The sequence below is a fragment of the Thermobia domestica genome, chromosome 7, assembly GCF_964235325.1.
Source record: "Thermobia domestica chromosome 7, izTheDome1.hap1.1, whole genome shotgun sequence".
NCBI classification, from domain to species: Eukaryota; Metazoa; Arthropoda; class Insecta; order Zygentoma; family Lepismatidae; genus Thermobia; species Thermobia domestica.
The window spans coordinates 207,068,340-207,095,207 of NC_137460.1; the positions used below are offsets into that span (position 1 = coordinate 207,068,340).

Genomic DNA, 26,868 nt, shown 5'->3' on the forward strand with positions numbered 1-26,868 from the left:
TTTACGATGTGTAATAACTTAAACCGAACGTTAAAACATATCTCAATTGTTGTACTGATTTTAAATAGAAGCATTTTCTGCCACTGTTACCCTAAAAGATCATGTACCATAAACTGCCGTATTTCTTTCTACTTAAGGTACCGTCGAATTTTAGGCAACCAATAACTGACATAAGTTTACAACGGGTAATGTTACCTTCTTTTATTAAGGTATTTTATATTAACAAAACAATCCGTAATTTTGGAAATAAGAAAATTCTCAAAGAGCCTCTTCAAAATCGGGGAAATCGTCTTATAATCGGATGAATGCGGTATTTGTCTTATAATCGGATGAATATAATATTCTTACCTTAAGGTAATATCAATTCAACCACTCATGACACCCACAAGTAGCAATTTTCATATTTTGGCAGGAGTTTTCTGTTTACTGATAAGCAAATATGGCAGAAAATTAGATTTATTGGTGGGAGTTTCTCGAAGAGAGAGCACATTAAGCTTGTCAACTATCTATAACAGCTGTGAGTATTGCTAAGTACCAGTGAAACAAAAATACACAAAAGACAACTACAGCCCTGATCTTTTTTTAATGTTCATTATATTTGTAGCATTATTAACTGTTATTTGTAGATTTAGCTAATATAGTTATTGTAATATAAAAGCTAAAATGTTTATATTAATTGAAACACGCATGAATATATAATGTACGAAAAAAAAATTCTTTTTCTTCAAAATAGTTATAATATTATTATTATTATTATTATTACAGGTAAGTTTTAAAGTAATCTTTATTAGAGAAAAAGCTGCTTTCGAGAAATCAGAGGTTCCTGCGAAAAATATACCTAGGTATTTTATAATACAGAAAAAGTCGAAAGTCTTTGGACGGTCTTTTATTTTGAGATCTGGGAGGAAAATATGAAACCTCTTGTTGGGAAATACAGAATGAGGGCTGCAACTTATACGATACATGGCAGCAATGATCGCCATCTTGAAGAAGCAAGTTCAAAATTTCAAATGGGAAGGGGAACGTGTCGCATGTTTCCTAGAAATACTATGCTTTTTCATGTCCTTTACAACGATTTATCACAGGACACATCTTGATATTTGGGATTTTCGAGTGACCCCCTTCCCTCCCAGAACCTCATTAGAGGGCCTGAAGGTACAGCAAAATGCTCCCTCGATGCATTCCCTGGCACTTTCCTATGTCAGTTATTTCACTCTTTTATCTCAAGCTGTCTCTGATTGTGTAAATGCACTTGACATTTCACCTAAAACGTCTCTTGTTAAACGGTGGCAAATTCGTAAACAGTGGCCAAGACGAAAAAAAAAAATCTTACATTTTTGTCACTTTTCCAACTATATATCACAAGACATACCTTGGCATTTTAAATTTTCGACTGACTGGCTCTTCCCACTCCGAACTGCATATTAGAGGGTCGTGTGGGTCGTGACGGTGAAGCAACACGTTCTTCTCGGTGCTCTTCCATACTTTTCTATCGAAGTTTTTGATCCTTCCACCTCCAACCGTTTCGGATTTATAGGCACTGGACGAAATAGAAAACATAATACAAAATGAACTGACCTTTTTATTCTTTTACAAACTGATGTTACTATATTACAGGTAATTTCCTCAAATACTCTTCCTCAGGAACCGGAAAACAGCTTATATCTTTCTAGGCAGTTATAATCGTTAATTGTTTAATGTATAAACAGCAGTAAATTATGAAATTATATAAATCTGATGTGTCAATACGGCGTTACGTATTTTAAACTTCCAATTAAAATAGCAGCATTCTATGTATTAGTCCACAATCTCAGTTTAAGTACACATAAACTGGTTACTCAATATTTGTATATATTTTAGAGGTAGCCCTATTAGCATGGACCACTTCAACCATCTCACATCTTCGAAGGTGAAGGGGAGTTAACTGATTATGTCAAATTGTTTTCCATACTTAAGGCTCTTATATTTATAGTGAATATACAATTTGAAGACGGTCAAAAAAATGCAATACAGGTTTCGATTATTCATTTTTTATTTATTTTTTTTTTTTAAAAAAAAAAGCCCAATTCTGTGAAATTGCCTGATCTCTAGTGTTACTATGTAGGTATGTTTTAGTGATTTCACAAACACGAAATCTGCACTAAGAAGAAATACAGAGTAATAAAGTTAATGCCTATAGTGGTTACTGCTTAATATTTATTGACAGAAATAGTAATAATGTTATTCTATTCTTTGTCGAGATTTCAGTTTTCAGTGTAGAGTTTCGGATCTTTTGGTCCGATGAAATAAGTCAAAAACACGCAAAATTACTGATAGATGCTGTAAAGTACATTGTAATATACAAATTAAACCTCCCTTAATAGACGGTATTTCTTTTCTGAGAATTTCTTTCACATTTAATCCTCTCGAGGGTGATGAACACGAATATATTCACTGCTAGCCGTAAAACACTAAGTGAGCATCCTGTAATGCTTTTCTGTTCTGCAAATTAAAAAAGCTTTGATTATTCCGAAGAAAAAAAAAACTCCAATCAATTCTACGAAAACTCACGTAGTTCCATTAGATAACCATGTCTTGTTATTGTAACTTAGACACTTCTCACTAAAACTTAAAAATAATACCTTGTTTCCTTCTTTTAGGAACTGTCTGTGAGCGAAAAGAAGACACTGAAATATGTATGCAAATCATTGTTGTCTGATAAATTGTGACAAAAATCTAATTTAGTAATCACAGTAATTGTAACATGAAAAGTGTATCATTATCTCGAAACAATTATCTAAATATACATGAGTTGGGTTGATTTTAACGTCCCTTTCAGCAGCGAGGCTATATGAGACGGGACCTACTGATTAACGTGGAACACGAACCACATGAGCTCCCGCTGGGAATCGAACCCGGGTCTTTCACGCCAAGGGCGCATACTACACATATATTTGAATGTCTTCCGCTCGCCGAGATATAAAGTGTTCTTTCTTTCTTTCAACATACTAAACATCTTTTTTATTTTACAGGACTGAAGAGCATTCATTACGAGTAGATATGCGAAAAAGCCGGCTTTTTTGGGAAAAAAAACGAGAATTTTGGAAATTTCGGCTTTTTTCATTTTCATGATTTTTCTATTTGAATAGCTTTTTTATAGTATACTCTAAAGTTAAAGATTTCATGACCTAAATACCATATTTCGCTCTGGAATTCACCATGATGGATGGAGCACATGTTTTATAAATTAAACATACAGTACGTAGTATTAGGGCAATTGCAGAGGATATTTAACTTTAACTTTTGAGTTATTGACATTTTTTTCTTCTCTACGTCATTTCTTTTTAGTCATCTGTGTTTCATTTCTTAGAGATTAGCAGGCCTACTCTAGCTTCTAGCACATAAGTTAAACTTGTTTTTCAATATATCAGTCAGAGCGTACGTTTGTCAGTATATCTGTCAAAGCGTACTTCCACATTTTTGTTATATTGTAGCTGTGCAATCATTTAGCAATAGTCTTCCGAATACAACCTTGAATAGTTTTATAGAAATAATCAGCAGCGGATTCAGAAAAGTATTTTTGGAGGGGTTTCTCTGCTTAATGTTTGGTTTTTCTAACATTTCCTAAATTTTATTTGGGAGGAGCCTGAAGTTTGTGGGTAAAAGCATAACAAGTATTTTGATTGTTTTAGAAACTCCGTAATTTCGGGGTACAGGCTTCAATCTGTAAGACATCCCACCCTTACCCCCTTCGCAAATCCATCACTTCTGGTAGTTAGTAATAACAACGATTTAAAAACGATAAAGGAAGTTGGCCAGGATTCACAGGACACGCACTATCTCTACATTCACAGATGGAATTAAGAAAATCTTTTGTTAAAATACTCGAAATCGGAGTTGAATCCCGGACTTCCCGATAGAAGTGCAAAAACTAACCACTCACTCATGGTTGTTGTGCAGTTGTGCTTAACTTAAATATATTCTCTCTCTCTCTATGGCTTATGGAATCCGAAGGTTCAATGCCGCGTTCACAAAAACTCTCCACTGACTTCTGTCTTTAGTCAACTGCATCCAGTTTTTACTTTGTATTCCTATTTGTGCGAGATCCATCTTAATGTCTGCCCCTAGGTTTTCCTAATGCACGTTTTCCGATTGGATTTCCAGTTAAAACTTTGAAAGCGTTCCTACCTTCTTCCATTCTGGATGCATGACCTGCCCACCTGAGCCTCCTAGACTTAGTGACCATAACGATGTTTAGTAAACCGTATAAATTATGCAGTTCTTCGTTATAAAGTTTCCCCAATTCTCGTTCCTCTTGTGTCCGAATATTCGTCTCAGGATTTTATTTACAAATACTTTCAGTCTGCGTTCTTCCCTCATCGCAAGCGACCATGTTTCACAACCATACAGAACAACAGGCATGATTATCGTTCTATATATTTTAAGCTTTAAATTCCTCGACAGACTTCGCGACGACAAAATATTTTGAACTGAATAATAACACGAATTTCCTGATTTCAGTCGACATTTAATTTCTTTGTGGATATGATTTTGGTCTGGTAATATTGATCCTAGATATCTGAAGGTATCCACTTTGTCGAAAGTATTATTTGATATTTTAACGCATCCACAATTTGCCGTATTACGATCCCGGTGAACTTCCATTTATTTACTTTTCTCTGCATTTACTTCTAAACCAATGTCGCTGCAAGCGTTTAGCAAGACATACGCATTTCTTTCTATTGTTGTTTTATCATCCTCTACTAAATTTACATCACCAGCATACGCCATAACCTTATGAATACCATTCAGCTCTAGGGCCTGGTTGCTATCTTTAATTTTCGTTATAGCGTACTCCGGAACAATGCTGAATAATAATGGCGATAATGCATCTCCTTGTTTCAGACCATTCTCGACGTCGAACCTCATGGACACGAATTTTTCTACTCGGACTTTACTCTGTGATTCATTTAAACACATTTTAATTAATCTAACTAGCTTTTTCGATATTCTCAATTCTGTAAGAATTGTACAATACTTCTCTCCTATCAGAGTCGTAAACCTTTTTAAAACCAATACACAGCTAATGTACTGGGTGATATATTCATATTTCTTTTCGAGTATTTATCGAATAGTAAATATTTGGTCGATAGTTGATCGATTTCCCTAAATCCACACTGATAGTCTCCAATAATTTCATCTGCGTATCGAACCAATCTTGTTAATATATATAATGTTAAGAGAAATGCCTCGCTAATTATTACAATAAGTTTTGTCGCCTTTCTTGTGAATTGAAACAGTGATTGATTATTTCCACTCTTAAATGTAGCTATTCTATAGTTTTTTTCTTTTCTTTTTTAACCAAAAAGTTGAATTCCTGTCGTTAAAAATTTAGAAACCATCAGGGCTGGGTAAACCGTGATGGTGGTTATAAGCCTAGGAAACCACACGATCAGATGAACGGTCTATTACGCATATGATCCATGAACACAAAATTCTGTACTTGCCCGATTCTAAACAAGCTTAAGGAACAGTCAGTGCATTTATTGAATTCGGAATTTTACCGATTTTGAAGATCTGAAGCACCTGATAGGTGGTAACAATTACGTATGTGATCAATGAATGAAAAATTTGTTCGAAATATCCATACAATGTGTATGAAAGTTAAAACTTAAAAGTTTCAAGAATGTGCAGAACCACCCGAAACCAAGCTCTTGATGTGCAGCCTTTAAGATTATTATAAAATGTATTTCTCTCATGTTGTATTTTGTTTCAAAAAGAGGGTGTGTGATATTTTGAAGTAAAAATACTACATACAATTTTGCTAGTTATTTGTGTAGAGGGTGTCTACTAAAATTCCAAAATGAAATTTCGTAACTTTTTCGTGATCTTTTCTTTACCAAATCATAAAATTTACTAACATTTTCAATAGCGAAATCGGGTGCGAATTAGCCGAATTTTTATCCATGCGATAGAAACGTACTTTGCTTGCGATTTGGTAGCGTCTAAAGCCGACCATAGACATTTTTGGTGGTGAATTCTTACGTTTTATAGAACAAAATTTTCCAATCTGTACTTACATTTGCAGCTAAAAAAATCGTAACCCAAACGCTAAATTTCGTGACTTTCATGACCGATAGACACCTTGGTGTATCATTTTTTTCTTTTTAAATATTTGGTCTAGGAATTAATTCGTGCGGGTGGACAAGAGATGGCGCAACGAACGGAGCGTCCCACAGTTCCGTGTATCCACACATGTGTTGCAAACCCCTGTCATCGCGTATCGTTCGTAGTATAGGGCAGTGGATTAAAGCGTCAACAACACCAGTTTGTAGTTAAGTGAACATGGCGCAATTTGTGCCTGATAAAGTGTTTTTGCGGGGTGTCCTGCTGCATTACTTTAACATGCAGAAAAGTGCGACTGAAAGTCATCGTATTTTGGTGGAAGTGTATGGTGACCATGCTCTAGCTGAGCGAACGTGTCAGAAGTGGTTTGCACGGTTTAGAAGTGGTGATTTCGGCTTGGCAGACCAAGAGCGAGCTGGACAGCCAAAAACATTTCAAGACGAAGAATTGACAGCATTGCTCGAGCAGGATTCGTGTCAAACGCAGGAACAACTTGCAGCAGCATTAGGCGTTGATCAAACAACAGTCTCCAAACGCTTGAAAGCCATGGGAATGATTCAAAAGATGTCACATCGGGTTCCACATGAATTGAAAGACAGAGACGTTGAAAGACGAAAAACCATTTGCGAATTGCTGTTTCAACGACAGAGCAGAAAGGGGTTTCTGCATCGAATTATTACGGGTGATGAGAAGTGGATCCATTACGAGAACCCTAAACGAAAAAAGGCCTGGGTGAAACCAGGTGAACCAGGTCCATCACAACCAAAACGAGATATTCACTGTGCAAAGGTTATGCTGTGCATATGGTGGGATATGAAAGGTGTGGTGTACTATGAGCTGCTGCAACCGGGTGAAACTATGAATGGAGAACGTTATCGACGACAATTAATGCGTTTGAAGCAAGCTCTGGCCAGAACACGACCAGAATGGGAGAACAGACATGATAAACTTATTGTTCAACATGATAACGCTCGCCCACATGTCGCAAAACCGGTCAAAACCTATTTAGAAAATGTCGGATGGGAAGTTTTACCCCACCCGCCGTATTCACCAGACGTTGCTCCTTCGGACTACTACTTGTTCGATTGCATGAACAACGATTTGATTGGACAGCGGTTTACTTCTTCAGAAGATATCGAAACATGGGTCTCTGACTGGATCGCTTCCAAGGATGAGGACTTCTTTCGCCACGGAATCCGTACATTGCCTGACAGATGGGCGAAAGTGGTGGCTAGCGATGGACAATATTTTTCTTAAGGTATTTATGTATTTTGTGTTTGTACTACAGCTTCAATGTGTGCGTACCAACCGCACGAATTAATTCCTAGACCAAATAAAAGTACTTACTTTTGTGTATAAGAGGTTAAAAAATTATTACATTTATTGGTTAATCCGTAAGAATTTATAATGTAAATATCTTAAGAATTTTTTAAAAAATCTTTTCGGAATTCATGGTTTATTTTAGGTTTTATATTATTACCTACATCAACCACTAATTAAATGAGTTTTTGTGCTTTTGTGCTGTAGAGAAGCGAAACAAAGTCTGCTTTATCAATTTAAAGCAACATTTTGAAAAAAGCCCAAAATTTCCCAAGCAAAAAAGCGAAGCAGAAAAAAGTTTTAAAAAAGCCGTTTTTTTTTTTTCGAGCCCTTGTGTCTCCAATTACGAGGGTGTATTGGAAAGTTCGTGGTCTGGCCTACAAAATTAGAAAATATTTGGGTAAGTTAAGTTTCATTTTTGCACGTAATAGCCCTCGACCGGTATACATTTACGCCACCTCTCCGGTAACGCTTCTATACCACTTTCAACAAAATAATTCCTCAAGTCCTGCAAAATACACCAGTACAGCAATTTTCACCTCTGCATCGGACGAAAATTGCTGGCTCCTAAAGAACTTTTTCAGGTTTCTAAACAGCTGAAAGTCCGAGGGGGTCAGATCAGGCAAGTAGGGCGGGTGAGGAACAGTTCGAACCCAAAAGAATGAATTTCTGCCATGGATGCAAGGGACTTGTGAACGTGCGAATTCTTCTAATGATACAATACCTTTATGCGAAGTTTTCCTGACCTTTTAATTCTGAATTCCTAACGCCAACGCCGCAGAAGGGTGTAATAGTATTCAGAACTGACAGCGTTTTCTTTTCCAAGAAATCAATCAGGATAATGTCCCTAGTATCCCCAAAAATTGATGACATAACCTTGTTTGATTTTCTTTGGAACAGGAGATTCAGGTCGTTCCCATTGCTTTGATTATTATTTTGATTCTGGTGTATGATGGTGTACCCATGTCTTGTCCATAGTCACAAATCTGTCAATAAACTCTTCCGGATCACTTCCAAACTATCACGGTAAAGGATGAGACGATTGCATTTGTGTTCAACTGAAAGCAACATGAATACTCATCTCGCTGACACCTTAGAAAACCCTAATTCGTTCACGATGTTTTGTGCTCGCTCATAGGAAATACCCACAGTCTCAGGTCTCTCTCGGATTTTGATTCTGCGTTTATTCAAAATCAGGTCACCATTTTATCGACATTTTCATTAGTTGTCGACGTTGAAGGTCTGCTACTGCGCGGGTCATCTTCAATGCTACTTCTGCCATGTTTAATTTCAACTACCCACTTTTTCGCCATAAAATACGAAGGCGCGGAGTATCCTAGTGTGTCTACAATCTTCATATGAATTTCCTGTGGTGTTAAGCCTTTTTTATGCACGTACTTATAGCTCGATGCTCAATTTTCTCCATATCACAAATTTCCGTGAAACAAGAAACGAAATTTTACAGACATAACGGACATAACTACGCAGCTAGTGTATACAAACATAAAATAATTGCTTCCTTCCTACTCAGGCCATGAACTTTCCAATCTATCCTATTACTATTATTAATAGCAAGTATTCTATTAGTAGGCTGGTAGGTCCTGCAACTAATTTTTAAGTTTTGGGTCTGGAAATTTGGCTTCAACGTTTCTCGATCCTTAGCTTCTTGCTACTTCCAGTATCTTCTTCCATTTTTCAAATCATCAATCAGTTATGTTCTATATTTTGCCTCTTCCACCCCACCCCCCTACAGTATTCTTTTTCCAGACTATAAGTAATGTGTGTGCTAAGTTTGATTAAAACTGCACCAGGCGTCTGAGAATTATGCTGAAAAGTACACACATCACATACATCCATTTTTATGGATGAGTCCTCTAAAGCCAGAGTGAATTGCTGACCATTTTGTGCCGTGGAAACTTAGCTTTTACGGAAACAGTGACAACTTCACACGAACTGTCACCATTGGGACATGAGCTCACGTGACCACTGCGTCAATTTTCACAATTAGTTTGCTGAGGCACAATGTTCATGTGAAATATCCGTGGATCAAATTATTTCATGTTTAAACTTGAAAATCGGCGAAAATAGAGTTAGTTCAGTCAAATTTCAGGCAGGTCTACTAATTACAAGCATTACAAACCACCGAACTTTTTTTTGTGTGTTCATGACTATGGCATGTCCACGTAATAATAATAATAATAATAATAATTCAATTATACTATTATCTGAACTGTCTGAAACTAGAATGAACTATATTTTAACCGATTTTTGAGTTTAAGCATGAAATCTTTCAGTTACGTGTATTCGAAATCGAATCTTACACCACAACAAACTAAGTGCAGAAACTGACACAATTGTCATGAAGCTTACGTCCTAATGGCAGCAGTTAATGCCAACTTGTTACTATTTCTATTAAGACTAATTTCCTATAGCACAAACAAGCAGTTGGTTTATTCTGACTTCAGACAACTCATATACAATAGAAATTAACTACCAAGTTCACACACTTGCCTCTTTACAAAATTCTATTTGCAGCAACAAATATTATCGCAAAATTATACTCACTTTCCGTGCCAAAAAGTGAACAGAGAACAGCATATTCCCAAGGAAAATAAAATAGTGTCTCGGAATATTATTTACACAGGTAAAAAGAAAGTCAACACTGCAAATTCATAGTTTCACAATTTCCGAAAGCGAACTTCTTATGGACAGACGAAAGCTCGTTGCTTCACATTAAATCATTAGTTTATATCTCGTTTGTGAGACGTTAAAGTTAATGATGTAACAACGAAAGGAATGAGAATAGGGAAGGAAATACGAGAACCCCGAGAAAACTTATTTACCCATTTACCACATAGCTCTATCGCGTACCCATGATTTCAACGTAGAATTTTGGCGCCATGAGTAAACGCTCTACCTACTACATCGTTGAATTTATATTTTAAGTTAGTATGAACATGCGAAAATATTTCAAACCAGTATAACATGTGAAACGTCATCGAACTCATGAATCAGTTTCGTTCATTCAATGTAACATGTGATAATTACTGATTGATGCTATGGGGTATAACTTATTGTGCCTATCTTTGCACTCCTGATTCTGTTCGTTTTGTTATTTATTTCGACTGGCGCGGGAGTCTAAACAAACTAAAACAAGAGGGCTACGGGTACAAAGGTAAGCACAATATCAATTTTAATTTATTAAAGACTGAGATAAGGCTTGTGCCTTATCTTCCACTCGGTCTACTACACAATTACATTGTCAACAATAACAAAGAAAAACTACCGTGTATGGCAAGAACATTTAAAAGAGAACACATTTAAAAATACAAAATAAAAAATAATAAGTGTAATGACCACGTGTTAGATAAAATAGACACCGAAATAGGTATTGATTTAGTTAGTCGTGCTGGTAACTGAGGCAAGAGGTAATTTTTGAGTTGATTTCTGCACACAACTATACGAAATCATATGACAATAAAGTCAAAGAAAAAAAAAATCTGCTACTCCAGTTCCAAAACCCAACGACTTTTGCAAAAAATACGAGAGAGACTAGTAACATGATGGTGAGATCCCATTCGCGATCTTTTTCCACAGTAAAGTAAGATGTTCAGCTTACAGCACAAATTGCAGATCATGAAACTTTGTTAATTTCAATTACTGGAAAAAATGAGTATTACTTTAAGATAATTTGAATCCCAAATTATTAAATGACCCTTTTTCTTTCATCTTACTGCACTGTGATCTGCTACATAAAGAAATATCTTTCTTACTTAGTTACTAAACTGTACTCTTCGGTAATTTTCTAAGAGGAGTGCTAACAGGGTCGCCCATATGGGCCACGCCCCTGAAGTGTTTCCTTCTTTCTCTCAAAAGCTCCACTCCAGGCTTTTTTTTTTTTTTAATTTTTTTTAATGCGCCTTGTAGTAAAGATTATTATACCACGTAACTCTGCACATTTCATATTGATGTTACAATTATTTGACTCAAAGAATAATTATAGAGAAAGAATGAAACTTTGAACTGACCAACAATAAATATTGTTCGCAAACTGCTGCATCACTTTTGATGTTAGAATAATTTTACGAAGAAAATAAACAATACTTTTAAAATAAAATTTATGATCACCATTAATATATCACTATAAATGTATAATTGTTCATGGAAAATGATTAAGCAGGTACCTATAAATATATGGCAATTAATGAATACTGCAATATAAGCACAAAGTAGAAAAAGCATTGGTATCTATAGACGTATTCTATATTTAAAGATAAATAATCCGATTAAATTAGTTCAGCTATTCACTGAGTATTGACACAATGCATACGCTAATGTGCAACTTTTACCAGCAGTTTTCGTAACTCATAAGCACTTCTGAAATAAACTTCTTTGTAAATTTAAATGCATTACAATGAAAACACAAGAGCTCATATACGAGTAACCTTATTCCAGAATCCTTTTATTTGTGTGACTCCGTTACTCCGTTAAAATCGAAACTAGTGGGAGCGAAAAATGAAAAGTTAAAAGTTATGCGTGCGTCGGAATGGCTACCATCGGATCACTGATCCAACGGGATTTACACCAATATTATATTCCACTGCGCAAACGAAAAGGTAAAAATAAAGTATACCGCTGACGAACGTAAGTTTGTAAGATTACGTTAGTGGACAACACAGATAAGTTTGCAATTAAACGCAGGCACCCAATCACATCTGAAATAGGCATATTCATTGATGAAAGTTTTCAAAATTTCTTTCTTAGAAAATACACGTATCTCTTAGCCAGGATTTGCTAGTTTAAACCAGGTGGTTTAAATAAATTTTTCTCTTCGATAAAAAAAAAAGCTGTTGTCTTTTCTCTTAAAAAAAAAAAAAAAAAAGTCGAAGATATGAATACGTATGCCATATGGCAAGCACTAGTTACTTTAAGATAAAGACTAATGATGAAAGTCTGTGCGAGGAAGAGCATTAATTTCTAGATTATAGCTTATGAAGTCAATTTACAATGGAACTATGGATGGTATGCATTGTTGAAGCGACCTCTTCTCTCTCACTAATTCCAACCCCAAACTGTAGGAGTAGATCTCCAACAAAACACATTCTGTTCTCGGGAAGAATTCACTCCTTCATTAATTGACCATTCTGTAACCAACTGGGACAACAGGAAATCATCAGATAAAACTATGTCGTATCAAATTCGACATTTTTACGAACGTTATCATATAACACATTTTTAAAATCATGCATGTGGGAGAATGGGGAAAGAAAATAAGATAGTTCTCGGTTGATTTTAAATCCAAACAAGGGGAGATATGAAGCTTCAAAAATCATACGTCATAATGCCGAGAAATGTAATGTTTTCCCCGAAAGATATAGTGGTTCCTATAATGTTTAGTCGGGAGATGGGGAAGGCGAATGATCCATCCCACATTATGGGGCTAATTCACATTCATTCTTGACTGAGCTTAATTCCAAGCACTGGGTTTTATGAAGAAAGAAAAAAAAAGTCAAAGAAAATATGTGTCAAAACCGCTTATGTAAGTTACAGTGAAACACTAAAAAAAGAAAGAAAAAAAGTAAATCCAATACTTTATTCCTTATTGATTTTAACTTCGTGAGGCGAGGGTGATTCGGAAGCCTTAAAAATGATGTACGGCTTATCAGATATAAATTGAACGTATTTTAACGAAAATTATCTTGCAAATATATATATACACTTTAAAACTCAGGTAATTGATTTAGTTTTTAGCGTCCCGTTCAGCACCAAAGCTATATGAAATGCAAACCACCAGCTTACCATGAGATGCAGACCACATGATTTCCCACCGAGAATCGAACCCACCTCTTACGCTAACCACAGAGCTTCGAGTGAGTTTTTTGGACAGGGGTGGGGCAAATTCATCTTTTCATTTTTGACAATTATAACCCCAAGCTGTAGAGATGACTAGAATGTTCTAAGGACTCTAGACAATATATAAACGCAAGATTTTCTACGTGGTTTCATTGGACAACTATGGATATTATGATAAAAAGGCCTTGTGTCCATCTTAAACACAAACTAAATACAACTTTCTTACAAGGCTGTCTATAATCTTTATAATTAATTTATAATAAAGATTATAGACAGCCTTGTAAGAAAGTTGTATTTAGTTTGTGGAAAACTATGCTGCATGTGTATGTTCAAACTTACAATATGGAGTGGATTTAAGTCCTTATTCTTGATGGACTACAATTTGAAACAATACAGTTATTTCTGTAAGTTCAAGGAAGACACATACTAAGTTCCATTAAAATTACATAAGTTTTTCGAGAATTATCGTGAAAGAGTCACACATGCACACACACAAATGTCAGGTCGAGTCGAATGGTAGAAATTTCACTTCGCTTGCTTCATAATTAACTACTTAAAAGCAGTAACAATGAGAAAGGAAGTGGAAGCAATCGCCCACTGATTATATTGAATGGTACCATCTCAGTATTTGCACGGTGAACCTGAAAAAATCTTAGGACAGGTGACCAAAGGATTATAATCTGAGTACTCCCGACTACGCAGCAAGAACACCCACCATTCGACTGTGCACATTCAGTTTACACTGTTACGTATTCTCCTTTGCCTTAATCCCTGTACCAAGACAGGTTCCATGACACTTGGGCGCGGCCATTTGGACGCAGCTGTTTGGGCGCAAAACCTTTAATCAAAATAGGTTTGCCTACCTACATACATTATACTGTATTTCATACTGGAAATTTTCGAAAAACTTCCGCAAATAATTTTGCAAAAACTAAAGATAACACCCTGAACACAGCAAAGTTTCTCTCATATGCACAACTTGTCTCTAACAATTGAAAAGAAATGGGAAGAAAGTATAGCAAACTATTGACTGTCCGGTCTCAGTACTAAGCGGCTTGGTTTTAAAAGAATATTTCCTTCTAATAAAATAAGACATACGTAATAAAGACATGTAATTTGTGTTAAAAAGAAAGAAAGATGTACATTTTTCGTTAATGTTTAGTTATTTTAAAGATGCGACTATATATACACACTGCAATGTGCACTTGATTTTTTGAGTCAGACATCACTAATTTTAAAATGTGTACAATACTATACATATTTTCATTTTCTATAATAAATTATATCTATATAATAAGTACTAAGAAGTCAGAAGAAATAATCAGAGCTGTTTTTCGAATAAAAATGGTATTTTTAATATGGGTGATTCAGGAAGTATTTATTTGATCTGCCCATTAGGCCGGATAACGCGACACCACATCGGTCTAAGACTGTTCGACAGTGGTTCACGGACAATAGTGGGCTGTTTGGACATCTGGATTGGCCTGCAAAAAGCCCGGATATGAGCCCGATTGAAAACTTATGAGGCGAGTTGGAAACCCAGCTACGCCTTCTTGACCAGGTGCCCAAGAATTTGACGGAACTGGACGAGGCACTTCATCAAGCATGGAGCTCTCTCTCTCGACAAATGCCATACACTCATTGAATCACTTCCACGACGTGTGAAAGCTGTATTCCATGCTAAGGGTGGAAGTACTAAGTATTAACATATGAGATAAGTCATTTGGCCAGGGAGTTTATATGATGCTCAAGAACCTGGATAAGTTAGTAATTTGTGATATCAAGCATGAGCATCGTATACGGTGCTCATGGGCCCAGAGAAAAATAAGGTGAGCACCACATATGATGCTCATGGCAGTCAACCTGTTAAGTTAGCATATGTTATGTAATCGCTTTCAAATCACCATTAGGGCCCTAACTTTCACTTTTATACTGTAAGCAGTGAAAACTAAGTTAGCGCTTCAGCGACATATATTGCTGTTGTACACTCACTGCTCAACCAGTTACACTGTTTTATTGGGAACTTCAGAGCTTAAGCTATACAACGAAAGCACCACGTAACATGATATGGTACAGTTTGCTAGTACTACTAGTTGCTAACACGAAAATAATAATAATAATAATAATAATAATAATAATAATAATAATAATAATAAGGGTACAGGAAAGAGACGGGACAGTCGTAACAATGTTCAGTGATTTCTTCCACCGCTTATTCGACATCAATTCACTTATTTTATACTGATGTATTAATGAAAGTGAACGATTGTGAGATTCAATTTTTATGCTCTTTCACCGAAAATCGAACAGTTAAATCGCACTATTCCTTTCGCGCAAACTTATATTCCAGAAACGGAACTTCCTGCTGGATTCCCAGATTCTCTGTAGGATAGTCACAGGAAGACTAAGACATCCTAATATTGTCCCTAACAGAAATATCAGATTAAAATTCACGGAAAATCACGCAGATATTTTTATTATTTTTCAAGATTCTGCTATATCTCGGGAGTGGTATGAGACACACAATGTTATGTAGGTTAGATTTGTTAAACTAAGAAAAGCTATTAGAATAAGACTTTCGAAAGCAATAATGTCCTGTTCCAGAAAGCAGTGGTGCCCCCCCCTTATGTCCATGACGCACCCCCCCCCCCCAATTGTCTATCCGTAGGTGTTCTTCCATGAAAAAATCTTTTTTTCGATAAATTTTACCTCCCCCATCAAACATATTTATATAGATTTTTACCCCCCCCCCCCAAAAAAAATATTTCAATGACGCAGTTTGCGTCATAGCCCCCCCTTGTGGGCACCCCTGCAGAAAGACATTAGGTGCAATCCCAGTTTATGGATACATGGATTTGTAAAATTTACGAAAGAAGTATCTAGTGCTACTTCAAGAGGAATATATGAGTAATTCAAGTATACGTAAATCTTATGTCTATCATCCCCAATAATGTTAAAAAAAAAAAAAAATCCACAGCGTATGTTTTTCACTACACAATAGTGCATAAGGAAGCCATCATGCACTCAATTATTTGTATGTGAATATAGTGTGAAGTCATGATTAGCAATGATAGATGCCATACACACAAGAGATCTAGTAACATAGGAACACAGTGAGTTTCAACTATCTTTACTTACGCGCAGACCTTTCGGATGAAGCCTCGCGTCCCCCCAACTTCGCTATGACCTGACTCAGCATTCATGGTTTTTACTCGCTACCCAGTACAAGTCAGTTTGTGCTACTTGCACTGTAGTTTTCATGGCATATGTCTAGATATTGTAATTATACCCTAACGGGTAGGCCCTCCTGATCTGAATATGCAATTTGCACCCAAGGTACTCGGGAATGGAGGTCTTTCCACAAGAAAATAATTCATGAGGTAGTACAAGCGCATTTCCGGATACATGAATTCAATTATGACTCCGTAAGCTGGAATATCATGTACAGAAGCGCAAGAAAATATTTCTGCATTCAAGTAAAATGAAAGGTAAGAAACATACCCAACACTTCAGGTGATTTAACTCCATTGAAAGACTTGCTGTTTTCACGTATCGTCTGCAAGCAGACAGCTCTTCCAATGAAATCCAGTCTTTGTTACTAATCTTAGTGCTTTCACATACAAAGACTAAGACAAAAAGTCCTTGAATTTGTTTTTAACGAAAACAGGAAAACAAGTAAACGAACTCAGACAAGTTTATAACTGCCTTATTATTTAATGTTAATACCTACATGTATTTACGCTTTACCTCTGCGATGCCCATCTTCGCCAAATGCTTGAGTGCCATCCACCGAAATTTGCCAATCTCCTCTTCCCAAAGACCACTTCAGTTGACTGTCTCTGCGGTTTCTTTTGAAACAAGATCAGGCTATGTCCGTTTACACATGCCGCTACAATTTTGCTCTATGAAAATGAAAAGAATGTTTTTTTTTAGTTTCAAGTATCCTATTATAGGCCAAGGGTAAGGGAGACTGTGAAGATGGTAAAAAAATAATAATAAAAATAAACTAAACAGTGGAACGAAGATAGTGAGGAAATGGAGAAACCCCAAGAAAATTCACGTACACGGTGTTTGTCCTCTACGGAGTGCAGTAAGCGCGAGCTGCAATCAAACCAAAGAAACTACGTATAAGAGTTTAGTATAATACCACTGAGTCACCGCTGTCGCAGAAGAGAATACGTGTTTGCTATTACTATTTTAAAATGTGAAGATGCTGAATTCTCCTTTACAGTTTGAGTTCCTGAATCATTATTGCATAACTGATATTTGATTGCGCCATTTTAAATAAAAAATTATACCTATCCCCAGACTCTCGTGCGCGTTTCCAAAAGCCCTAAAATTCGATTATGGGCAAACCTGATCTACCCATCTGTTTTATCAGTCTCCATTGTGTAAACACAGAGAAGTTATTCTGAAAATGCAACCACGCTTTCTTTCAGAAAAGTGTTCGCACGAAGAAATCGAACTTTGAGGGGGATGCAATTGGACGCTATTCGCTGAATAAGTGCCTACACAAGAGAACTGTTGCCCATTAGATGAGATTTATTTTCTAGACTCGAAAAGTGTCCTAAAAGTGCAGTCTCGTCTCGTATCTCGACAGGAAAACCCTGTCTCATCTCGTCTCGTCAGCAACTATAGAAGAGCGACATGTAATTGCAATTCATTTTATACAAGCTTCATGGGAGGAGCAAGTTAGCCACCTTCAGGAGGGTTTGACCCCAACCCCACCTTTCCCCGAAGTGTACCTAAAAGGAACACTGAATAAAACAAAACTGCATTATTGGTTTATTACAAGGAAACGAAGTGTCATCTTTAGTTTAATTTTCCCACAAGTATGACCTGAAGGTTAAAAGAGCCGAACGATGAGAAAGAAACTGATGAAAGAAATCTTAGGAAAACCAAATACGATATACATGTTATGGCTTTAAATCGAACTAATGACCCATGGATCGTTAGGTTCGTGATTTTTTTATTGAGTCATTGCACCCCAGACGCTTGGACAATCACTATAGAAACATGTGAGGTCGAATTTTTCAGACTCCTATTTTTATAATCTTCACTCTTTATCTTCCACAGTTCAGGTAAATTTCGGTGAAGTTCAATAAATTCTCGAATCCTATTCATTGACGTCATAGCGCAAGAAATAAGCATTTGTACACTAGATACCCTACTCCAAAATAAACCTCGTGTTTGCACAAACATGCCCATACACAGTCCACGTGATTGCGCAAACACCATGTTCGTGTAAACAATTTTCGAACGAATTCGCTGTGAAAAATGTTTGCACAAACAGTTCATACAGCACCATACACTGTCAAACTGTTTACACAAACCGCGGACCGTGTATGGGCCCAATTAGGCTTTCAAATACTGAACACCGACGAGTAGCTCAAAATCTCATTTTGATCTCGTCGTATTTTTTTTTTTTTTTTTTTCTTTTCCTTCATGATGAAGGTAAGCTATTCGATCGGCCCTGGTTCACCCGAAAGCAAAACATCACCTAGCAAGGAAGAGCTTTCAACACGTGTTTATGCACCTTCCGACAGTTGAGTATGTTCAATCACTTTCATCTAACGTAAATGCAAAATCACTCTCTTGTACTTCTGTACCTTATTTATAGTAGTTTATGTGTGCATCTAAACCTAAACCATTAATTGGTTTATATACATACAGCTTTGGCTTACTGCGCTTCCACTATGGTTTTGTGAAGTTCTCTAGCGTGTATGCATTTGATGCGTGTAGTCCCGGATTCGATGCCCGGTTGCAGAACACCAAAAAAATAATTTCACAATCATTTATTTTCATTAATCATACGTCCTTTACATGCTAAAACATAAGTACATGCTAAAACAATTTTAAAACAAAACTGTATTTCTATGGTGTCCTTTGCTCCTGCGTAGTTTCAAGTCATCTACGAACATTTCTGCGTACTATATGCCCTGAAAGTAAAACTAATGAACATTGGAAAGATCAACTAAGATAGGATTTCAATTTCTTACCAAGATCCCTCTTCTGACATACTCTTACTAGCACTGGCGCAAATCCCGGGGTGGTGGTGATGGGGACATGTCTTCTCCAATCTTGGAACTGGGGCGGACTGTACCCCAATAATCCGATTTGAAATGTGTTTTATGGGGGAGAGAAATGTGATGACTTGTATGGGACTGCCACAAAGGAAAGTAAGATGAAATTGATGTTCCCCATGAATAAGCATCAAATCCGCCCGTCTTCAAATGTTGCAGACAACTATGCTCTCCTGATTCTCCACAGCATTGTTTTTCACCTTTGTAAGTATTTTGAACATCCCTATTAAAAAAAAAAAAAGGCCTTACCCGTCCTCCCCCCAATATTAAAGACAGATCTGCGCCGCTGCTTGCTAGTAACACCTGCAAGTCAATTTTAGTTTGTGATAAACTTTTTGATTATTCCTGCTTATCGCTTATGAACCTACAGCAATCATTTCAGGCCCTGGTTTCACACTACCCTTCATTTAAAATTTTCATTATCCAATTTCCCTCCTATTCCAATTGTTTTCAAGTGACTTATTTGTTTAAAATTCTGTTTTGTTGTATTTGACGATAAATATGAAAAGAATAATGTTAAAAATGACATCGAAAATAAACTGCAGGTTAAGTTTAAGAAGAACACTACAGTTTGTACAGGCAATATTGAACACATTTCACATAAATGTATAATTCTACAACAAATTTCTGCTAGCGGCTTCCTGAAATAGAAACAGCTGTACTTATTGTTTGCAAACGTTGGATTAATGTAAAATCATTACAAGTGCAAGACGACGGTTAAAGTAAGTTCATATACTGTATTAACCATTAATTTATTTCACAAATCTAGCGTTACTAGTGTCAAACTATTGTAAGTGCTATAGGAACTCGCAAAACTGCGAGATCTCTGTGCCTGAGAGCATGAAGTGCTAAGTCCAATTTTGGCGAAAATAAGTTAAAACCAGTTTTGTATATCTTTCGGAGGTCTGCAGCGAATGGTTGGCTGTATTTTGTTCTATACAGATTGATGACGTAATTAACCACGTATAAACTGTAGTATGTCCATGCATTTAGTGTTAAAGTGTGTTTGCTGTTTTCTGGAAGACAAGGATTTGTGATTTACGCACTTTATGCTTGTAAATCCAAATACTAGCTTAGTCCACCCTACTCTTTACGACCTCTAACGAGAAACATGCTCGACACGTACAGCATTTACTAACATTAGTAACAGTTTCCACTATCCTCAATACGTGCATTCCACCGTCGGTGACGCGCCTGCTCCTACGAAACGGACGCATCTCAGCGCAGGTCGACAAACTTCACTTTACCCTGAATCACATGGTATTCGTGGTTTCTAGTGATTAACCATCAGTTGGATTGTGCTTTTAGTACTGTAGTTTTTATGGTGTAGGCTATGTCCGAACGCTCTCTATTTATCAGAAAATCATGAAAGTATTTGAATATTCCACCAATTATTTCTGGTCTCCCCTTGAACTTTATCCATGTTAAATGTTATGTCGCTCAGAGCAAATATTTTGAAGGATAATACAAAAATTACTGAAAGAAAAGTCCCACAGATAGCCTCAAAAAGAACAGAATTTAGAGGAAACACAATTACATCTAAGCATCAAACAAAGCTAAGCTAAGTTCACCATTGTACGGTGATTAATTACGAAGAAAAATTAAGGTTAATCTTGGACTAGTTATAAGAAGGTGTGTAGTGAGGAACTATCACGTAGAGTGGCAATAGACCATAATGTGTCTGTTTCAAACCCAGTCTTATATATGAGTGATCACGTCCCTCGGTGACAACAGCATCCGGGAATATGGGAGGAACTAAGGAAGCAGCATGCGACCACTATGTAACGTACCATCCCGGCATTTACCTGGTAAACATGAGAATATTTCAACCAAGCAACCAGCGGCAATCGAACCCGGAACAGCTCGCACCAAAGGTGAATGTGTTAGTGATAACGCTACGTGAGGAAAACTTATTTCTCTCGCGACCCAGCTCCCTGATAAAAACTGTTATCACCAGTTATTAACAAACTATTCCTCGATAGCTGATTATCAGTTACGTGCATCTTTATTTTTGGCACACCCCTCGAAATAATATTTGGAAAAAAAAAAAAAAAAAAAAAAGCATTTACTCCGAAGTTGGTCGTCCGCTTGGTTTTCGATAAAAAGCGCAATAACAGCTACGAAAATTTAAAAATAATCACTCTTTGGGACCTTGAAAAGAGTATAATGAAGTAGAGTAAGGTAGGGTAGGGTCGGGTTAGCTTAGAGTTAGGGAAGTTTCAACTCATTTTGTTAAAATTAGTACTGTAACTTCTTGTCTCTGCGCAAGAAGTCTGTACACTCGCAGCGATATTCAGAATACAAATGCTCGTTACTTTCTCACAATCCAGCCATTCAGTAACCTTGCCCGTAGTAGCTCCATCCGCTTGCCAAATAATTCCATGATTATATCCGCTTGTAACAAAGAATAAAAAACGTAAGCTCCCCTTAAATATTATCAAACACACAAACGAGCAGATTATCCATCCCTTCCCTGGAAATTTTCAAAATTTTGCCACAAACGAACAACCAACTTTGGAACTTAACCCAACTATTATTCTTAAAACTAATCTCCTTCTTACTGTTCTCCAAAAGATTTCCCGCTGGGAGACATTACATTGCCCCGTTTAGCATAAATGAAATGCAAGTGAGCCACCAGAAGAAATTACAACTTGCTTTCACGACTTGCGTTTAAATACGGTGCCCAGATATATGACATAACTACTGTTCAAAAACCAAAACCAACCTGTGCTAAGCGGCCCTAAAAACATAAATGCTAACAAAGTAAGGGCAGGGTGAAGGTTGTGCTGAGTCCGGAGGGGGCAGGCACGTAAACGACGGTGGGTATGTGTAAAGTAAGCTAGTGAAGACAAGGTCTTGGCAATGATACGTGTTTCAATAGCTTTTGTCATCTTTTACATTAGTAACGTTCTTCCAATTGTAAGCATAAAATACAGCTTTTACACTGTGCAGAAATACACCGCTGTTGGAAAGTCATCTTTCATACGCACTCACTTGTTTCACCCGTAGTAAAGCACTAGAGTTCTATTACTTTATATTTAATCCTATCGCCTGCAGGAATTTATAAATATGTCGAGTAAGTTTTACCACACACACTCGAACTGTGAATCGGTAAGTAGGACCACTTTAAAAGGGTAGAGTAGAGTAAGATACAAATAAGTAGGGTAGGTGTAGGAACGGGTCAGCTTAGAGCCATTCCATGTGAAATCAATCAAATTTTCAGAAAAGAAAATAGGAAAAATAAAAAACTCGTCGGCTCCGAATTTCATGAAACCTGGGGCATTCGTTTGTATCGCCGGAACAATCTGAAAATCGAAAAAAACTATCGGCTAGAGTGCAGTTTATGCCGAACAAGTGATTTTGTCACTGAAAGTGGTATTGGAGGAACAGAAACAGAGTCACTGGAACAGGTACGGAATCGGTGTTTTAGCGGTTGGTGGCACTGATGTTGCCTCCTGTGCTGTGGTTGGTTGGTTGTGTTGAATTCACTGATTGGCTGTTATGTATTCGTAACTCATGTTCGAATGTTGTACGGTTGAATGTGTGTCTTGTCTTGCATTGGTGAAGTGTGATGTTGTCAGTTTGGATCTCGAAGTGTTTCTGATTTTTATTTTCTTTTTTTCCCCGTTGAAATATGTTTGATAGTGAAGTGAATTCCAATCCTTTGGAATAGTGTCTTAACATTGAAAAGCATTTTTTTTTTTTTTTCTGGAATATCCTCGAAACATAGTAGGCACACTGTTTCGGATTGGTTGTTTCTGTAGAGAAGTGTGTCTTGAAATAATCGTTAGAAATTCTAGTGATCGTGTCGGAGGTCTTGGAATAGCAGTTGAAGTGGGCGAGAGTTTGTTCAGTAGACGTAAATTTAATGTAGGTCGAATGCGCCGTAGTCAGAAGTAGATAGATCGTTGCTGGTTGTTCCGGCTGCTGCTGCCTGGTTGGTGGAATGCATCTCTTTTTTTTTTTTTTTTTTTCGGCATACTGGATTGATTTATAATTGGTGGTGAGTGTTAATTTATTTTTTGTAGCACCTTTTTTCCTTATTACGTTAGATTTATAGAAGTGGTTTGATTATTTATTATTTTTTTTTATATTTTTATGGTACTTGAGCGGGGAGTTTGGGGGGCGGTAGCCCTCCATTTAAATCTGACAATTGATAGTTAACATTTCACCTGAATTGATTTCTCGAAAGACTTCAGGGTCAGTTCTCAAGGATATTGCCCTTGTACGTAGTAATTGAAGAGTAAATTCTTGGTGAGAGTGGTACATCATTTGGTTAGCAATCGTAATCTATTATCATTGTTATAGTTCTTAGTTTGCTAGTGAAGTTAAATTACGATTGCTTATTAGATGGTCTGCAAAACTTGTGCAGAATTTACTTTTCGATTGCTTCGATTCATGGGATTATTTTTGGGAACTGATCTCTGAATTGTTCCGAGGAATCGGTTCGAATGAATGTTCGGCATAAAGTGCACTCTTACCAAACTATCAAATGCACAGCATTCGGTTATATCTGGTTGGTTTAGATAGTTACACCAGGTTAGGGGCATAAAAACTAGTGCAAAAAACACCAACCTGCGCTAGGTGCCCACCAAAAAGTATGAATGTCACCTAACCGAGTGAGGGCAGGTCAAAGCCGGATGGCCCGCGCCGCAGCGCGGGGATGTGTCCGAAAGGAGCAGGTGCCTCAGTGACGGTGGGTAGTAGAAACATGTGGGCCTTGGCAATCATACAAATTGCAATAGCACTTGCCATGGTTTCATAGTAAGAACGCTTCACTTGTGAAAATAGAAACACATTGCCGTTGAGTAAGAAGTCATCTTCAAAACTCAGGCTTGTAAACTTTTACAATTTCAAGAACATCGTGTACAACAGTTATTTAGCTCGTTATTTTTTAATAGGTCTATGTAACTCACACATGATATATCGCACCCTGGACATACACGCGCCATTTCCACATCACCTTTCGCACCACTATTTCATCAGCATACCTCTCCGCGATATAGTCCATTTGTCCCCACATACAGTGCCGCTTACATATATATATATATATATATATATATATATATATATATATATATATTAAACTAACTTTTACTAATATTCCCCTTACCTGACTTTCATTCTTCCTCAGAAACCGTCTCCAGTTGGTCCGATAAATTCTGTAAAATTGGTTCGGCGATTCAGTAAAACCAAAACTTGGTGTGCGTGCAGGCCCCTATGGGAGATGATCACGCACCAAATTGTAGCCCTGTACCCCATGTAGTTTCAGAGTACAGGGTGGTTAAAAAAAATGCTCAAATTTGATGTTTTCTGTGGAAGCTTGTTACCTTCAATTGGTCGTATCTCCCCTGAATATTGAGCTAGAGAGAAAAACAATATACCATTTTGAAGAGGAAAGAATAGGCTACAAGATATGTCGGGAACATTTATTTTAAAATCAAACACTTTCCGGGAACATCTTCGATCACATATCTCAGAACGTGTGCATTTGATTTCCTTGAAATTGGGTAACCTACCGAAGAAGTCCCATATGTCCAGCCAAAATGTCAACTTGGACCAAGAATGTGCCTGAAATCTACAATGATTTTCGTGTGAAAATGTCGGGAGAGACACTTGGGGTGCCAATGTGGCAACTTGCCAATTTGTCAATACTATTGAAGTAAGGTACCGGAAAAACTTCACGACTATGGTGCAGCATGTGAATGGCATTTCTCTGCAACCTCACACAAGGAATTGTGTGATGGTATTGGAAGTGCGCTGAAAAGGAATGGTGCAAAGCAAGCCTTCAAAGACCGTACATAAATCAGATCATGACTACATGCCAATTGAACAACTGGGCCACAAATAACAAGGATTCTAAAATGGTGTATGTGAACTACACAGAGGGGGAACATAAAGAAGAAGCCACCTTTCCAAAGGACAGATTTGATGCACCTCGACAGATTCCTGGCACCCGTAAATCTCACTCATGTGTCTCAACAGAAGGTCGCAATGAGGCAATATTCTTCTAAACCACACTTTAAGGAAGAGTTGGTAATTGTAGCAGACGACTCACAAGCTGGCATTACTATTGACGGAATCAGGAGGCTCTTACTTGCACCTAGCACATGGTGGCTTCCTTGTGTTCTGCAAGTCGATGAGACATGAAACAGCAGGCAGAATAGGGTTTTCTTGAGACCTCATGGACCAGCACTTTTCTTTGCATACCAGAAATAACAGATGCACTATCACTGCCAGCTTGCGGAATCATCTGTTGTTTATCCCATAGCTGCAAATGGCCGTACATACACGCTCATCAACACTGAAAGAAGTAGTAAGTCGACTTTTTCAACACAGGCACCATTGACAATTGATCACTTCCAGCAAGCCAGTATTTAGCTAAATATTTCTTACACTTATTTCACCAGCATTGACAAATTGGCAAGTTTCCACATTGGTACCCCAGGTGTGTCTCCCAAAAAGGTCACTCGAAAATCATTGTAAACTAGAACCAAGTTGACATTTGGCACATTTATGTCGGATATGTGAGGCTACCTCGGTACCAAATTTCAAGAAAATCAATGGGCACTTTCTGAAGTCACTGATTCAAAATTTTCCTAAGATATCCCGGAAAATATTTCATTTTCAAATAAATGTTCTGACATATGTTGTAGCCTATTCTTTCCTCTTCAGTGTGTTTTTTTTTTTTTCTCCCTCTAGCACAATATTTAAGCCTACGGGAGATGACCAACTGAAGCTAACGTGATTCTACAAAAAACATCAAATTTGTCCATGTTTTACCACCCTGTACTCACGGGGTACAAGCCTAAAAGAGGTTAAGGGGTAAAAATTTGGTGCAGAATACTTCATTAGTCATTAGATAATGATCGCCTCTCATATGAGCCTACATGTACACAGTTTCATCGTAATCTGACACCATGAGGTTTTGGGCTTGGTTGATTTCACATGGAATGATCCGTTAAGGTTAGGGAAGTTTTGACCCATTTTCATAAAATTAAAACTGTAATTTCTCGTTTCTCAGTGAGCAGCTATACCAGTGGCTGTGGGAATGTAAAATTAACACAATATAGTATCTTTTCATGCTATGTATCGAATTTTATTTGAAAATCTTCCAAAATGTGGGTATACCGTATACTCGATATTCACTATTTGTGAAACATATAAAGGTAATAGTATACATGAAAACCCCGTCTACCGTGCGCGAGGATACTTACTGTTCCATATAAATACGAATTCCAAAGTAATTCTTATGGTTATACTCCACAGCACGTGCTCATTCACGATATCAAAATAGAACGTACTTCAAACGAACTGCGAATACATTTTTCTTCTCATTTTATTATGTATTATTTTCTAAAATCAAACTAATTTGTAGTTTGAACTTTTCTAAAAGCTGAAACGTACAGTCGTCCTGCTTAAAAACAGGTAAATTTGTTATAATGTATTAACTTACGTAACACATTTTAAGACATTCCGAAACACAAACCACGACATTCAACTCTCA

The 26,868-nt window shown here is 37.0% G+C and overlaps 1 long non-coding RNA gene across 1 annotated transcript; it reads right to left on the minus strand.

The window, feature by feature from the left end:
• Positions 1-1,175: 1,175 nt before the first annotated feature.
• Positions 1,176-26,868, minus strand: LOC145688995 (uncharacterized). Its single transcript, XR_014132052.1, has 3 exons — positions 26,579-26,868; positions 17,009-17,180; positions 1,176-1,540 (listed from the first exon to the last, which is right to left on the minus strand). It is a non-coding gene; the product is annotated as an uncharacterized LOC145688995 (long non-coding RNA).